The sequence below is a fragment of the Corapipo altera genome, unplaced genomic scaffold (assembly GCF_003945725.1).
Source record: "Corapipo altera isolate COAL_440 unplaced genomic scaffold, ASM394572v1 23, whole genome shotgun sequence".
Classification (NCBI taxonomy): domain Eukaryota; kingdom Metazoa; phylum Chordata; class Aves; order Passeriformes; family Pipridae; genus Corapipo; species Corapipo altera.
Genome location: NW_020884878.1, coordinates 17,043,759 through 17,060,595, shown reverse-complemented (window position 1 = coordinate 17,060,595; position 16,837 = coordinate 17,043,759). Strand labels below are relative to the sequence as shown.

At 41.3% G+C, this 16,837-nt stretch overlaps 1 protein-coding gene across 18 annotated transcripts in view; it reads left to right on the top strand.

Moving 5' to 3' along the window:
• NRXN3 (neurexin 3) overlaps nucleotides 1-16,837 on the top strand; it is a 1,012,014-nt gene that overhangs the window by 201,422 nt on the left and 793,755 nt on the right. The window contains exon 1 of one of the 18 annotated variants that reach the window (XM_027638381.1): nucleotides 8,521-8,540. The exons of the other annotated variants lie outside the window; for them this stretch is intronic. The gene's annotated coding sequence lies outside the window, so the exon portion shown is untranslated. Of the gene's footprint in view, nucleotides 1-8,520; nucleotides 8,541-16,837 lie in introns of those variants that run through there. 18 annotated transcript variants of the gene reach the window in all.

Below are 16,837 nucleotides of genomic sequence, written 5' to 3'. Positions count from 1 at the left end.
GTTTCCTCATACTGTTGTAATTTTATGAGGGAAGCCGCCTGGGAGTTACAAGTCTCCCAAAGAATCCAGCTGTGATTTATGAATGGGCCATCAACAGTTATTATGCCAGCCACTGCATGCATTCATTCTAATAAATTTCCTGCATCTTCCATAGCAGCTTGTTTTACTCCTGTTTATTGATACTGTGGTTTTAACAAAAGCAGCACATCAATTACAGTAATTGCATTCAGCGCTGCTGGAGCTGTGGTCTGAGGACAGGTTGTGGATCCTGGATGGGGGATTAAGGGCTGTTGAGAGTACCTAGAGAGAAGAGAGCAGAGGTAGAGTCAATACCCAGGTGGATTTCCCTTGATGCTCTGTAACCCTGTAGTTTCAATGTCTTTCTAAGAAAGAGGAGGAGGTGAGATCATTATAGATGTGACCCAAATGAATCTGTCCTACTGGGCTATGCCATTTCTAAATTATTTTCAAATATGAGATATTAATCAGGGTTTTGCACCATTTTTAATTGTCATTTTTTCCTGTTTTATCTATAGAAGTTTTTTAGTGATTGAAGTAGTAAATATGGATTTGATGCATGGACTATTAAATAGATAAGGAATTGGCTGGATGACTGCACCCAAAGGGTTGCAGTCAAGATCTCAATGTCCAAATGCAGATCAGTAACAAGTGGTGTCCCTTGGGGCTCTGTATTGGGACTGGTAGTGTTCAATATCCTTACTGTGTGAGAGCCTTTCCCTGACTGACTGAAGTCAGACTGCTTCAGTTCCTGTTTCCTTAGCCCTGAGCTTTTTCTCATTTCAGTCACAACTTCCAGAATTCAGTCCTGTAGGAGCTAACTGCTTTTCTCAGATCCCTGTGCATCTCACCTGGCACTCAGTTCTATCTAAGCTGGACCACAGATGAGATGAGTTCACCATAGCTCAGCACTCAGTGTAGCATTGCACGGTCCCTGTAGTAGAACTGTGCAGGAAATTCAGCATGGAATAACAGAAGGCTGCAAACAGGAGTCTGGTTCACCAGTGGAGGTGTGAGAGAATGGAGGACTACAGAAACAGAAGATGCTGTGAGAGGTTAAAAACATTATACACATATGTGTACTCATACTTAAGTATATGTACATACATAGAAAAGTCTTGTGGATATTAAGATTGTGAAAACCTTTGGCCTGGGTTACACCTGCTATACAGTGAGTCCAGATACTCTGTTTTCCAGTGACAGTGTTATTCCTCCAGGCAAATGAATTAATAGTGCTCTCCATACTATTCCTTTGTGGATTAGACCTCCAGCGCTACAACGACAGCCCTTCTACTTTTATTCTTTATTCTTGGATTTATTCCCAGTTTTGTCTATGAAATGATCATTTAGTACATGAGCAATATGCTGATTTCCCGTTATGGTTATTACAATTTCTGTTTATAAATCAGGAATTAATTTGTCTTTTTTGGGTCCCTTGATGCCCTTTTGCTTTAATAGCCAAGTATGTTTGGTCTGTGTAATCTAATGAAAAATAAGGATAGTAGATAGTGAAAAGTGATATCCCCAGCAACCTATCATCCTCCTCAGAACCTGGGGGACCCTCTTTCCCTCTTTTTATCTTTTTTTTTTTTTTTTTTTTTCCATCCCAGAGACCCACTTGCATCTGTCACTTGCTGATAAGAGACTCTTGTGCTCTTTGGTAGTTAAAAGATAGGCCAGGGCTGGAGGGGAGGAGGGCTTTGTCAGTCACCTGGGAGTGATCTGCAGCCCTGCCACTAAATTGTTCTGTGACCTTCACCTCCTTGCATAGCAGAATAATTGAAATCAGATATAAAATAACCGATTCAGTAAGTCTGTTTCACTGCCAGTTCTGTTCCACATTGCTGCACCATAATGCATATGCATACTGCTTTGTTAAATTTGAAATGTCTTAAATGCTTTTCTTTTTGTGGAGCTTAGTAGAAGTGTGTGTTGGGAAGATTATAGCAAATGTGTACTGCAAGAGCAGTGTAAAGGGCACAGTTCTTTCCTCCCCAGTGCTGTTTGTTTTGGAGACTACCAGCTAGAGATTCTCCTGCTGCATGAAGCACACTCTTTTCTTTCCCTTGAGCAAAACAACTCTCCATGCAGCATTCAAGTCCCTGGCTGATCCAGGGCACAGAAAGCTAGTGGCTAGATTCTGGGCTTATTTTCGTGGGTCTTGCTCCTTTACCCTTACTGCTGTTACTTTAGAAAGAAGAATTCGGCCTCAGAACTGTAAATCCTGGATGGTCTTCAGCAAGGTAGGGCAGAGAAAAAAAACATTTTGAATTCCAAAGCTTTCTGTTTGAAGCTTCTCGGTGGGAGCAGTTCTCTCAGGAAGGGGAAGGAAAGTGCATATCTGCAGAGAGGGAATGCACCCAATACCAGGTTCCTCAGGAATGGTGGTGGTAAGCGTGGTTTGGGATGCAAATGCTTGAATTGCTGGCAGGTAAATCCCCATGCACAGCTACAGAGCTGTGGAAAAGTCACTGCTGTTGTCCTCACTTCTGCAAGGGTTTTCTCTCCTCTTGAAAATACTCTGTCCTTTGGAGAAGTATTATTTTTGCAGGAGGGTAAAAAGATGGGGGGAGACCTACCGACTCTTTCCTGCTGGGTTCCTCTGCTGATACATAAGCCCTGGCAGATGAGAGGCCAGCAGGAATCCTTTTTGTGTGTGAGGCTGGGTTTGCCAGAGAACATTTAATGCTGGGAATGCAAGGTTGGTTTCTGTGTTTTCGGGGCATGTTTGATATTTGTCTCTTGCTGTGTCGTCTCCGTTTCCCTTTATAGAGGGCTTTGAATTTGCCAGTTTGTAGAATGTGTTGGGCTATGGGAGCTAAATGGTTAACCCTGCAGTGGTCTGGGATGTCCTTACTAGCCAGACAGGAAGGAAAGACAGTAGCCTAAAACATCAGGAAACAGCTGTGAAATTCCCATTTAAGCAGGCTTCACCCTGTGTCACCTTTTCCCCCAAAACAGGCGGCTGTTGCAGTTTTGTCTGTACTGTGTTGGGGACTGGGGAGGGTGGAGGGAGAAGACAGCAGAGGAACAGAGCCATGTTTTCCCCTCTTGCCGGAGGCATTATTTTCTAAATAGGCAGTTTAGTCAGATGTTTACTAGATGAGAATCAGGGGGACTTGAGATCTCTAGGGAGAATTCATGCAAAGCTAGAGACTATAAAAATGCCCCCGAGCAAGTCAATTTCTAGCAATAACACTGTCACTTTTACTAGGAAATTAAAAATTAAAAGGGAGATAAATCATGCTTCTTAAATATAGTCTACCATTTGTCCCTCTTGGCCTTAGAGACAATTTAGAGTGAATGCTGAAATACAAAAGCTACACAAAGGGCCTTTCACAATATTTGTTTAAGGTCTGCATTTTATTAGCTGTGGACACCTGTCCTTTGTTCCAGGTTCATTCAGCTGTTGATCTGTTTTCTGTAGTATTTCAAGGTATTGTTTTGCCTTAGCATCCTAAGTTAAGGCAGTATATCCAGCACTTACATTATTTATATCTGGGTATGTGTGTGTAAATGTAGTTGCTTCTTTAATGCAAACTCAGAGAAGCTCACAGAATGAGATACCGCTATGATTTTAGATGTATTCTACACTTTAAACTCAGAACATGGTTTTCTAGCTGATTTTTATAGTTAGCATTAGGTTGTTCTGGTAAGGCCGTGGCAACTTTTGAATCTGAAATATGAGTCTGATTAAGTCGGTCTTTGCATTAGGTTTTACAAAAACTGCATGATCTGTCTTGAAGCAATGAAGTTTGGAGCAGTTTTCAAAGTAGTTATTAAATATGCATATATTATGTAGATAAAGCCCTCAGTATGTTTAGGGAGACAAGAGAACTAGAAACCAGTTTGGCTTAAAAACATGGTAGTATTTGTTTAGGAAATGATCATGGGTTTGTAAGGAAACGTCTCATACAGGGAGAGGGGAAAACCCAAATGAAAAGAAGATCAGACCGTATGTGTGAGTTGTTCATAGAAATGCGCTGTTATAATAGAGCCCTCAAACTTCCCTGCTGCAGCAGATGTCCGGAGTGAAGTTTCTTTTGCTGGTGGAATGTGCTGGATGGGAGGCTAGGTTGGGCTGCCTTGCTAAGGTGTGATGGCCCAGGCCAAGAGGATAGGGAAGGGGGTGTGAGGTGCTGCACAGTGATCAGGTTTCTGGAGGGAGTACTGGCCGTGTCCTGAGGTGGGCTGGGCCAGGGTGGGTGGGCCATGACACTGAGCTGGGCCAGGGTGGGTGGGTGGGCAGGGAGGGGAAAGATCCAAGACTGTAGAGCAGGGTCAGATTTTCTGGACTGTGTGGGGATGCAGCTCTGAGATGGTGAGAGACTGCTTCATTTCTAAGATCCATGCTATATGAAGGAAGAGTGCCTATGCCCACATGGCGTTGGTTGAATCAAGATGCGTTTGCAGAACTGCATGCAGAAAGCTTCCTGACTGCTTGATATCTGCAATCACCTTACTTAGCTTTAGGATTGCTTGCTTTTGTGAGTGGTATAGAAGCTGCTCCATATACACTGTATGATGTCTTCCAGGTCTCAGAGTGAGCCTCTTTTCCAACTTACAGCTATTTCTTTCTTATTAACAGCTTTATGGTGCAGCAGGGTGACAATGAGGATAATCCCAATTGGGGACCATCTCGTGTGGTGACAGTGACCAAGCATGTCAACTTGGAGAGGGTCAGAGAGACTTCTCTCTCCAGTCTAGCTCCCGTCTATTCCTTAGCAGTGCACGGACTTGCTCCTGTCTCACAGCGTCTTAGACAGGACAACACAATTACCCCATCCTTATAGCCTTACTTAAGGAACTTTAATTTGCTGTCAGGGAAAGTGCTGATGCTACAGGTTGATTCTCTTTCATGTGGTAGGAGGAAAATACCTCATTTAAATTAGCAGCTATTTTTGTTATAAACAAACCTGTCACGCTCAAGCAAGCAATACTGTCACTAAATCCCTTCTAGAGGCAAAGTGTTGGCTACAGGGGTAGGGTGCCAAGATTCAGGGATATTAGTGGTCAGAAAATTTTCCAGCACTTTAAGTGGCTGTGCTCTAAAATCTTCTGTTAAACCTTAAAAGAAAGTGGCCTAACTGGCTTAGTGGTCACTTCTGACTCTGACAGCTATATATCCTGTCCTTGCTGCTCTCTGATAGCATAATCACAGAATCAATTAGATTGGAAAAGACCTCTGAGATCATCAAGTCCAACCAATGACTGAATATCATCATGTCAACTGAGATGATGGCACTAAGTGCCACATCCAGTCTTTCTTTAATGTTATATCATATTTCCATAATGTTATTTCACCAGTAATAAACTGGAGTATTTCAAAGTCTGAGTGTCACTGCTAAGGAAGTGGTTTTGTCATTATCCTCATTTTGAAAGTGAGACACAGAAGTCAAGGTGACAAGTCAAGGCAAGCATTTTGGGGTAGCTATGAGTCATAGGACACAATCCAGGCCTCCTTGTTCCTAGGCATTTAGGATCCTTTGGTTTTGTGCTTTGTGACAGTAACTTAAAAATCATCCATGGCAACAGGTGCTGAAATTTTTCTTTTTCAGTCTTGATGCAGGGAGTAATGGTAAATAGGCTGTCACTGTTTTATGACTGGGAAGTGCAGTGGCTCTGTGTCTATGTACAAGAGGCTTTGTCATGACTCTGTGTTCTATCCAGTGCATGACTATACCTAACCTGTGCCTAAATTAATTTCTCTTTTCTGACTTAGAAGAAAATTGTGACCATAAACACAGCCATAATTTTAAAGAGTCACCATTACATAGAGCAGATAGACTGAGAGAGTTCACACCTCTGAAGGTGCTGTGGAATTGGCCCTGCCTGTCTGCAACAGAGAGGGAGGAAGAAGTAAGCCTCATATCCACAAAGAGGTGTGTCATCTGACTTTTACCATGGGTTGGAACTCCCAGATAGGTCCAAGGAAGCTAGGCCCCTAAGCATCCATGTAGACATTTGGGCCAAAATCTGCAAATTCACCAGTACGTTTCCCTAGGTGCAAAAGTTATGTTTCTTTCTGATTTTAACAGCCCTTTCTGCACTGATTCCAGTACATTAGTCTTGGCTAGCACTGAGCTGTGTGTAATATGCTTTTTTTTAATAAATGCAATATGTTATTTTTGTAATATGTAATATGCTATTTTTTAAGTCAAGGTGGGACTTGGCTTGACAAGTACTTATGGACAAGATTATTTGATTTTTAAAAAAGTTTGGAAAGATAGTTCTGGGTGTTTTTGGTGAGGAGGAAGAAAAAGTAAATAAAATTAACAATAGAGTAGAAAATATCTTGTTTTTAAGCAAATAAACATAATAGCAAAACACTGTGAACAGGAAAACAGTTTATCTCCATCTCTCAGCTCCACCATCTGAAGACAATGGATAACTTCAGAGAAGAAACTAAGGTAGCTTGTACCAGTAAGCATGATTACCACTATGGGTAAATGGTTAAAATACAAGACTGGAGCTAGAGAAAACGTTCTCGTCTTTGTTCCATTGCAGATATATGTATGACCTTGGGGAGACCCACTGTCACATCATGTACCTCAACTTCCCAGTCTCTAAAGATGGGCGTTTGCTGAAGTGTAAGAAAAGCAAAAATTGATTGTGAGACTTCACTCATGTTTCTAAATTATTTTGAAGTCATGGGATGGAACAGTTATAGAAGCAGAGATTTTTATTTATAAAATAGGGAAAAAAGTATTTTTTAAAAATACATGGATTTAATTTCTGAAACTTGGTGTGGAAGGATACCATCAGAGCACAATTTGTGACAGTACTGTCACAGACTTTAGAAATGTGTGATGAGTATGTGTGTGGCAGCTTTGCTCATGGAAAGTTAATTTCAGGTCCTAACAAGCATGAGGCAACTCCATTACATTTACGATTGAATGCTGGTACATTTCATCTCTTTGTCTGTAGGAAATGGTCAGTATCAAACAGTCTAGTTTGGGGAGAATGATGAAGCATTGATCTTTTGGGTCTTATCACATATGCAGACTAAATTCAGGTGGGATAGAAGGGTTTCTTTATTAATGAACAACAAAAAAGGTTTGTTTTTATTTCTGCTATGACCAAAAAAGACCATCTCTTCTCTGTTTTAATCAGAACAGTAAAAATCTTACTTGAAACAAACATCCTAAAATTTAGTGCAGGGCAACGTTCCACTAAACAGGGGCAACCGAGGAAGAATTTTTGATGGAATGAACACCGAGATGGAACAGACTATCCAAGTCCTTTGTTCTGTGCTCACAGATGTAAGATCAGGATCTTGAATTCCTTTGCTTCTGTATTTTATCGCAAGAAATGCTGCGATTTACTTTTTCTTTCCTGTGTTAGTATTGCCCTCTACTGGACGAAACCAAAACTGCCCACCTGTGTTGCAAACCTGAAGCTGCGGGCAGGTAGTGCATCATCTCCTTTCCCTCCTCTCTTGGGCCTTGGGCACACAGAGCCAGGAGAAGCCAGCCCTACCTCTGACAGGCGTGATGACTGGCCAGGGTACCCAGATTTGAGCTCCTGAGTGGCAGCATGTTTGTTGCTATACAACCAATGCATTTTTTAAATGTTGGTAGCTCAAGCTATGTGAGGAGTTGTACTTATTCTCAAGAAAGAGAGAAACTTAGAGCTGGTTATTGTGGGATTTGGCAAGTGGGGCTCCTTGGACTGAGTCATAGGCTCAGGATGAAACAGGTCCTCAGTGGACAAGTTTGAGAGCTGCTGAGAGCAGTGAAAACTGATGAGTCTCCTGAATGTTATCTTCTACAGCAGCTATGCTTTTGGGACCTTGTCAGGTACTTTAGAATGAGATGTCACAATGTCTTGGAAGAACTAACACTGGACTTATGTAGCTTAAACTTGAGTTGCTGCATGGATGATGAGCACTTCTAAGTCGCCACTACCCTAGTGTAAGATCTGAAAAAACCCCTACGTTTCTAGCACTGGGATGAGAGCTGTTTTCTATGCAGGCCAAACCCAAATGTTCCAGTCTGCAGTGGGGGGGGTAACAAAATGCTTCTGACCCGAGTGGCTTTGCGCTTCAAGAAAAGAAAGGAGACAGATGGGAGAATAAACTCCACAGAGTTTAGCCTAGAAAAGTGTCCAAGATTAACAACAACTTACAGGTAGAAGTCTGTATTCTCAAATTCTAGGACATATATTTTTTACAAACATGGTTGTTTGCTATTTTATCTCTTGGAAGTCTGCCTTGTAGGTGTTCGCTGGGCCTTATACTTATTTCGCTTGTCACAGCCCACAACTGTAAGGGATAAGGATCAAGGGAGGAGTCCAGAGAAAGAACCAGAGGCTGAATGTATTCGGTGAAAACACACTGAGATACATTGCTCTACAGGGTGAAATCTCATCATGGTCCCTCAGTGAATGTACTTGCTGTGTCTGAGTTTCTTTTTCTGATATTTCAGTTTTAGAAGTCTCAGTACTCAGAGTGATGTCCTGTGCAGGCTGTTTGATTTGGCTACAGAAGGGGGTACAGAAAAGCTTTGCATTGCTGCATGCTAGTAAGGAACCTGTACAGAGTTTCTTGAAGTGCCTCTGTGGGCAGCATCTATAATATCTGCGTTTAGCAAACTGCTCTGTCTGCTCGCTGCTGGCCAAACACCTGGTAGCTTTTACATATCCCTTGCTAGGGAATACACCTCATTCTACAAAAGTGCAGAGGGCTTACCTATATTAGTTTAGGAGAATGCAGCATTTAATTTTACATAATTAAATTGCTAGAACACCAAGACAATATACATTATTTTTTTAATTTAATATTAGTTTTCAGTCATTTTGGTGCTTGGTAGCCTGAAGATTTGGGTGATGTGTGTTACCAGTGCCCCCTCCCGGATAAGACCAGGTTTGTTCACAGCTGCCTGGGCCCTCCAGTGCTTCTCTGAAGGACAATCATGCTGAGCCATGACTTGTGAAAAAGCTCAGCTCCTGCTTTCTCTGACTGTTGCCACATGACCCAACCACACAGTGACAAAATCCCAGGAAAGATGCAGGATTGTTTTGATCAAGAGGGAATTTTCATGCGAGCTTTTGATTTTGTTCTTCTGTATAGAGAGGGCAAGCCAAGCGTTTGCTACGTTTATTTTGCTTTTGCTGCTCACAAACTAGGTAATAAAAAGCCTGAAAAGGGCCTCATTTGATATGAAAACTGGGAAGTGTCATACTTCTTAACACTCTAAGGAATAAGAGACTTACTTCGCTATGATAAAAAATGCTTCATAAAAATGTGTTGTGAGCCTGCTCTGTGTGCAGTGAAACCCAGGCACAAGAAGAGGAATTGGCTTAGCCAGATCTCCCAGCAGATCTGCAGGAATAGATTTGAGTTCCTACTTTACCCTTCTGTGCCCTGTAGACTGAATTCTGCTAGTTCAGTTCAGTACAAACTACCAAGCGAAATGATAAAAGAGACTGTGGGATCTAGTAGGGATTTTGTCAAAGATTGGAGTTTGTAAGATCGTGTTCTCATACACAGTTACCATGTCATTTGTAGCCTGTTACAGATCTGTCTGTGCTCATGCCAAAGGAGTACTTGTCCCTATGTTGTTCTCATGTCCTTCTCTCTCTCCTGGTACCTCTGCATAGGATGTATTTTTTTTTTTTTAGGATCTGGTTGCTTTTCATCAGCAGTAATAACTCCTGTCCTCCTGTGGCAGCTGTTGAGCTGAAGTCTTTTTTTCCCTTGATAGGTGCCCAGATTGGGTCATTTGCTGTTTGTTGTGTTTGGACAAATTTTATTTCTTGCATGTCTTACTGTTCAGTAAATTGCAGCTAAAGATTTCTGTCTTTAACAGGGCAATAAAGAATCCTTCATTCTCTTCAAGGCTATCTCCCATCATGGTCTCCTGTGGAAAATCTTTAGAGCTTATATGTACATATCATGCCTCAGAGGAAGCTATCAAAAAAGACTTGGGGCTGTACTCTGAAGGGGTTTATTAACCTGACTGATGTGAATGAAGGCTGCAGGGTACTAAGAGACTTAACTACTGATGGTGGAGAGACTCTGTAGATAAGAACTACTTATGGAAGGACAGTTCAGCAGCAGGCTGATAAAGTTGCAACCATTTCACTCCCCTGTGAGTAATGGAACAACAAAAAATTTCTGTAGGAAAGTTCAGGTATTATTATTGCCTAGGTTTCAGGATAGATTCTGGGGGTCTTACTTAGAAGAATTGTTCATGATTCACTAAGTTATTTAGAGCTGTTCATTGAAGTCCTCCCCTCGAGCTGTAAATAAGCCCTCTATCTGACAACTGCAAAGTAATAGTACTAGGGATGGATGAGAATTTCCTGGGGAATCCCTAGCGTGCTTGCCAGCCTTAGTTGAGATCTCTGTATACATACCCAAATATATAACTTTCTCCTAATACTGTGGGTTTTTTCAATGTGTATTCTGTGATATCTGATCTACCAGCAGATGGGAGTCTGTCAGCACAGCTCCTGCCACCATGGTTGAAAGCAGATGAGTTCAGATGAGTCTCAGGAATACTTCCCTTTCATCATAGCAGGTCATTGGAGACCTTATTATCAAAGTGACCGGCTGTTTTCCTGTGTTTGCCAATTGCTGTCTCATTCTCTCTTCTAAGATAGTGAAGTTCAGGAATGATGTCCCCCTGTTAAATGCATTGTTCTTTTTTATTTTATTTTTCCCTTTTATTTTCTTTTTTTTCTCTGTTTTCTTTTTACTTCCTTTTTCTTTTTTTTTTTAATTAAAAAAAATATTTTTTTTCTTTTACTTTCCATCCAAAAAAAGAAAGGCTTCCTGGAGAACATAAAGCAGATTATCAGCAGAGATGTAGATAAGCTGATGCACTACTTAATTTCTGAGATGCTGGGCTTCATAGGCCAAATATCAGTTCATTAAATGCAAGCTTGCACTTGTAATGTTTTACACATTGCTGTGTTGTTGAGCAGTTGGCAGATGTTTCAGGTGTCTGAACTGCATTAATAGCAGGGATGGTTAAGTTCAAGATTGAGTGATGTAGGAGAGAGCTTAATTATCAAAGGCTCAAAGATTGGGTCAGGTTTGGGTACATTAGCAAAGCAGTTTGCAGAGTTCTAAGTTCAAAACAAAATGGCCTTTTGCTGTGCTGATCTCAGTTACTTTCCTCTAATTGGTCCCTCATCAACTGCCCTACCAAGACATATCTTCAGAAATTCTGCTTACATTGACTATTGTAGTTTTATGTTGAGAGCATCATGGCACACCTGCCTTGTAAAATGCCGCTGCTTGCCTCTGCTTTTAACACAGTTTTCATTCTTAAAGGAAAGATGCCTTAAATTAAGAATAACTTCTTCAGTAGTTAGGGGTAACTGTTTTATATCCCAACAAGAGAGCTGAATTTACTTCCACTGCATCCAGTTTTTGCTGCTCTATCTAGTCGATGTTCTTCTTTTTCTTTCCCTTTATTTCCCTGTTCTGTACTTTTTCATTAGAATGAGAGACTGGGACAAGGCTGCAGTGGCTACTTAAATCCTCTCCATTCAGTTGCTGTAAGAGTTAGAGCAGTGGAATCTTCCCTGTTGTCAGTCTCCAATTTGTGGCAGTAACACTGTTTGGGCCAGCCCTTAGAGTGCTGTATGGGTGTTTCTGCTGTGCTGGCAGTGTCATGGTTAGCAAGGAAAATTGGGTCATCTTAGGGAGGGGGCACATGTACACCAGTAGCAGGGATTGGGTCTTCTCTCCTCCTTTCTCAGCGTGTTGGAAGAGAAGCGTGTTTCTGGCTGAGGGCTTATTTGTAATGGACAGGATTTCTCCTGCCTCCAGCCAGGTGTCAAGCCTGTCATGGCAAATTCACTGTGGGCTGGCATGAGGGATTGGAGGGGGAAGCTATCCAGGATTTGCAGGCATGCAGCCACACAACCCTGCTGCTGGGATTGAAAAGAGAACCTAACAGGCCACTGGGGCTGATTGAGGAAAACCATGGCACCTGGTTATTCTTTATTCTATGGGCAAAGGCCAAACAGCAGCAGCTCTAGTGAGGAGGTGAGTAAGCAGAAGTGATGTGCAGAGCTGAGGTGACATATGTACGTTTTGAATCACTGTGGTACACAGTTGAATTCCTTCCTATAAGGTATTGGCCTGGGCCAAACCTGCTGATTGCAGAGACCACCTGATGCGTGTTTTGCCTTCAGAGTCATGCTAGTATATAATCACCCATTTCTCTAATATCAGCCATAGATCCTCTGGCCTGTCTAGATGCAGTCCTGGAGAAATCTGGAAATGGACAGATGGGAAAGTCCCTAAGCAGTTATCTCCTTAGGTCAGAGGCTTCTCTTGGAGCAATGGTGGCTGTCCTGTGCTTTTCCTTATGCCACTTGTTTAGAGTCCTTGGGTGTTGCAGGCTGTCACTCCATACCACAAGCATTGCTCTTACAAAGTAAGGGTGAAAAGAGTATATGTGTATTTGGTGAAATAACTGAGGTTCTGACCTTGGAGCAGGAACAGAAGAGGAGAATGAACTGTGAAGCTAAGGGATTGAATCCTTCCTTTCTAATATCTCTGCACAGTCGAAACTGAGATTTATTGCTTCCCTTGTATTACTGGTTTACTTTGCTATTTTGAGTCTAAAGAAGGCTGGAGAAGGTACATGACACTTTTCCTCATTGCTGGAAAATATATATCAATCAAGATAATTGAAGTTCTGGATAGAATCATTTATGTCAGGCAGAGTTTCTCTTTCCTTTCTTTCCTTCTCCTTCTCACAGCCCAGTACTTGGATTTCATTTACTGGGAGTAATAATTATGTTCTCAGAGTCAATTTGGGGAGACTAAAACTGGGGATGCATTCTACAGGAAATCCAGGGATTAGGTGGCTGTTCCTGCTGATTCTGGGCAAAGCCACTTTTTGCATTTGGCACCGAAGTTCACCATCCACAAGAAAGGGTTTGTGGTGATTTATGACTTCTGAACATGGAAACAATGATCTACTTGTATTTGCTTACACTCAAAAAGCACAAAAGAAACAGACTTTACGAGAGAAGGTGGATAGACAATGGCCTGGGGGATATGCCATGAGGAGGACCATATGTGACCTGAACTGCAGATCAGTTTGGAAAGCATAAGGAGAAGTCATAAGAAGTTCAGAGGCAATATGCAGAGCTAAGTATGGTGTGTCAAAATGCAAGTGAAGATGGAAATTTTCCATTCCAGAGCCTATGGCTTACTATGTAGGAGGTTTTCTACCTGTGACATTAGCTAGAGGTGATTTGCCATCCATGTGCATTCATATATTTATGTTCATGGGGCCAGTGTAGGTTGACTTCATGATTCATTTCAACAACCAGCACTTCTGTGTGGTGTTTTTTTTTTTGTTTGGTTTTTTTTGTTTGTTTTGTTTTTTTTTTTTTTTGTAGAGCCTGTAAAACTGGTGCTGACATGATTTACTCTATTGTAAATTTACTCTATTGGGTGGATTTATATAGAGCTTCAAATTATTTGATTAATTCAGATGTTTTTACAGGACATGAATTACATACAAACTTTGTTATGAGTTGATTCATAATTGTTTGGAAAAGATTGTTTATTTCAGCCTATAGCATATACACAGTTGTTCACTTAAACTCTGTGCTTTCCATAAGGTGGCTGGTCCTATGAATAGCATGATATTTCTTGCTGTGATTTTGGATGCCTGTGGGCTTATATTGACAAGTTAAGCAAATGTCAAATATGCATACTTTGTGGATACATTTCATAGCTTCCTAGTGCGTAGTAATCTTTTTCCAACACTTATAGCTGTAACCCACTTAGAAGATGATTGGAAAAATCCTGTGGCTAAATGCTTTCAGTACAGCCCAGACTGGACAGATTTGAGGTAGGGGAATAAAAACCAGTATTGTGTAACTTGCAGGTTCTTCAGTAGGTGCTGGAGGGCTCTTCAGCCATCTCTAAATTACTTAAAAGAGAGGTGAAAGTAGCATAAGAAACAGGTGAAGCTGTCATGTGAACAGCAGGTTTTTGAACAGTAGTATGTTTGGAAAATCATTTATGTTCTTAGCCTCAGCCATTTGGGACCTGCATTCTCCCTGGCACTTCTTCTTGCCACCTACCTGATCAACTTTTATCAGGACCTGAGGTTTTTGGTATGTCCTTGGCCAGTTCCATAGTCCTGCTGCTTCTATCCTAAAAGGATCCTGACACGTTTATACAAACTTCTTCTCCTTGACTTCATGCTGGTCCATCATGTGACATTAAGCACCTCTTGGGAACATAAAATGATTGTGAGAGATATTGAGAAAGAGAAGAGGAAGGAGAGAGCAAATAAGGACGTGGAGTATTGTTTGCCGCGAGGGGAAGTTGGGATACTTGTTTCTGATTATGTTTAAGCAGGAATTGTGAATCTGATGATCTTTGTATTCTCAAGGCTTCCAATCCGCTTGCTCTAATCCTCTTACAGCATCTGCTCTATTGGACTTTTATCTGATCTCTCTGTCTCTCAAACAATCTGTCGAAGCTCCCCATGTGGAGTCACTTTTGTCCCTTCCCCAGAGAGCTATGTGGTATCCTCTTGCCCAAGTGGGGTCAATGGATTCTGCTTATTCTGGGGTCCTTTAGGCTAGTCTGATGTAAATTAATTTACATCAAATTACATTAAATAAAATACGATTTGGGTATTACCTTTAGTCACCTGGATGGTACAGCACTGGCAATGGGAACTGTGGCACTCCTGGTTGTTTCTGGAATATAACAAAATTTACATTTTCAGTAAACCAAATTTTGGAGATTTGAAATTGCAAAGAATGAGCTGTAAGTGTGATGGATCATTTGGGATTTGATTTTTTTCAGTGGTGACTAAAACAAGAATAACAGATTTGGAGAAAATTGGTTTATTTTACGCTTTTCTGTTTATTAAACCACATGATATAACTACCAAACTACCCTATTTCCCAAATTTAAAATCTCTTGCAGAGAGTGTCATCAATGACTAGTAAAACACAATATCATCATGTCTGATGATCATCATCATGATCTGAATTTCTGTGTTTTGAGCTGGAGAGCTTTTGAGAAATTCCAACAACATCTGTAGTGAACCTTTCCAAAGAAAACGGGGAACATGTCATAACTTCTAAGAACTATGCTTTTCAGTTGTGCAGGGTAAAGAGTTATTAGCAGAATTCTGGAGATTTTAGTCTGCAATTATCATATCCTATAAAGTGTTTAAGACTGGGTCTCAGTTATGGGTTAAGATCAAGCTGGGTAGAAACAGCTGAGATGAATATGTGCAATTTGAATAGAAATGGAGTTTTCTCCATGTCCCATACCCTTTTGTGGGAGAGGCTAATTCCATGCAATAAACAAAACAGTCTCTTATGCTTCCCATAATGCCCCCTTCCCCAGGCTGTTGAATGACCAGGCATTATTTCTGGGAAGCAAGGAACAGAAGCATTTTAACTGTATTTGGTGATCCTGAAGGAAAGCAGTCTGCGCCTTCTGGGAATAGTTTAACATTCTAAAGCAGCATGAGGACCAAAGCGATAGTCAGTACACAGATCTTATTCAAGTCTCTGCTGCACAAAACCAAGCAGGCTTAGAGCAGAAAGCTGTTTGTGGTGGTAAAATGTTCCAGGACCTTGTGTTTTGTTTTTTTTTTTTTTTTTAACTGAGCCTTGCATATAGTGAGGCTGGAGCTCTGCGGTTTGTCAAAGAATACAAAACCCACTCAAATATTGCTATTTTTGAGGACAAAAGCCTCGCATGCCCAACATACACATGAACCGCGGGACGCAGATCCTGTTGGCTCTCAATAGCTTCTCCTTCTGGTCCTGTTGCCTCTCTGCCGGAATGCCAATCCCCTGACTTAATGAAGGCTAACAGTATAATTAATCACACGCACCCCCAGCACAGCGGTTCATGAGACCTTAGTAAATGTGACAGCTGCTCTGAGGGAGAAAGGGGAAAAAAGCCCACGATGACAAGAAGAAAACAAGATCTTTGGTGAAAAGAAGCAGTCAAAGCAAAAAGGGGAGAGATCAACAAAGAGATGGACTAGGAGCCTTTATGAGCAAGGGAGAAAGCAATCTCCCCCAGCTGTCCTGTTTTAAAGGGTGTGAGATACAGGAATTCACCCCATTTCCAGATGTTTCAGTTTTTCTCTTTCTACCTTTGGCCTCTAGTTTCTTCAAATTATGCTTGAAGTATTTTCTGTATTTAATTTTCTCTTGGATCCCTTCCTTATTTTTAACCTCTTTTTATCAATGACTGTGCTGTTTGGTATTTCTTCAGGTAGTATGCGGTATTCTGGACGTTTTATAACTTTGTTCTTGTCTCTGAATTTTATTCCCCCAATATTCTTATTACGTGTGCTTGAAGTCCTTCTCTTGTCTTTTGTATCCTTCATGCATCTTGACTCTTTTTTTTTGTGGATGATGGCAATGGAAAATTTCTTCTCTACCCTCCTGTATAGCACAGAGGCCTGTGGTGTGATCCAGGTGGCCTTTTGACAATCTGATGTGGTGCATTATTTGCTAGAGCTGTGGAAATAGTGGGAAGCTCTGGAGCTGGAGCTAGAAGGGGAAGATCTGAGGTAGTTGATATTGTAAATTAAAATTTACAAGGCTTTCTTGTTTCTCCTCTGTGCAAGTTAGTTTTGTACCTTCTTGAATTAAAACCACAGGGGTTATGTTACTTTTGGTACATCAACAGCCATGACAAGTAGGTGATCCAGATAATTTTTGCACTCAAGAGGCACATAGGTATTTTAGGTCAGAAACAGGCGGACAGGCAGGCAGATGTGAGAAGACATTGTCTCTGATAACCAGAATAGGGGTTGAAAGCTATTAGCTGTATGTCTGGTTTCACCTGTAA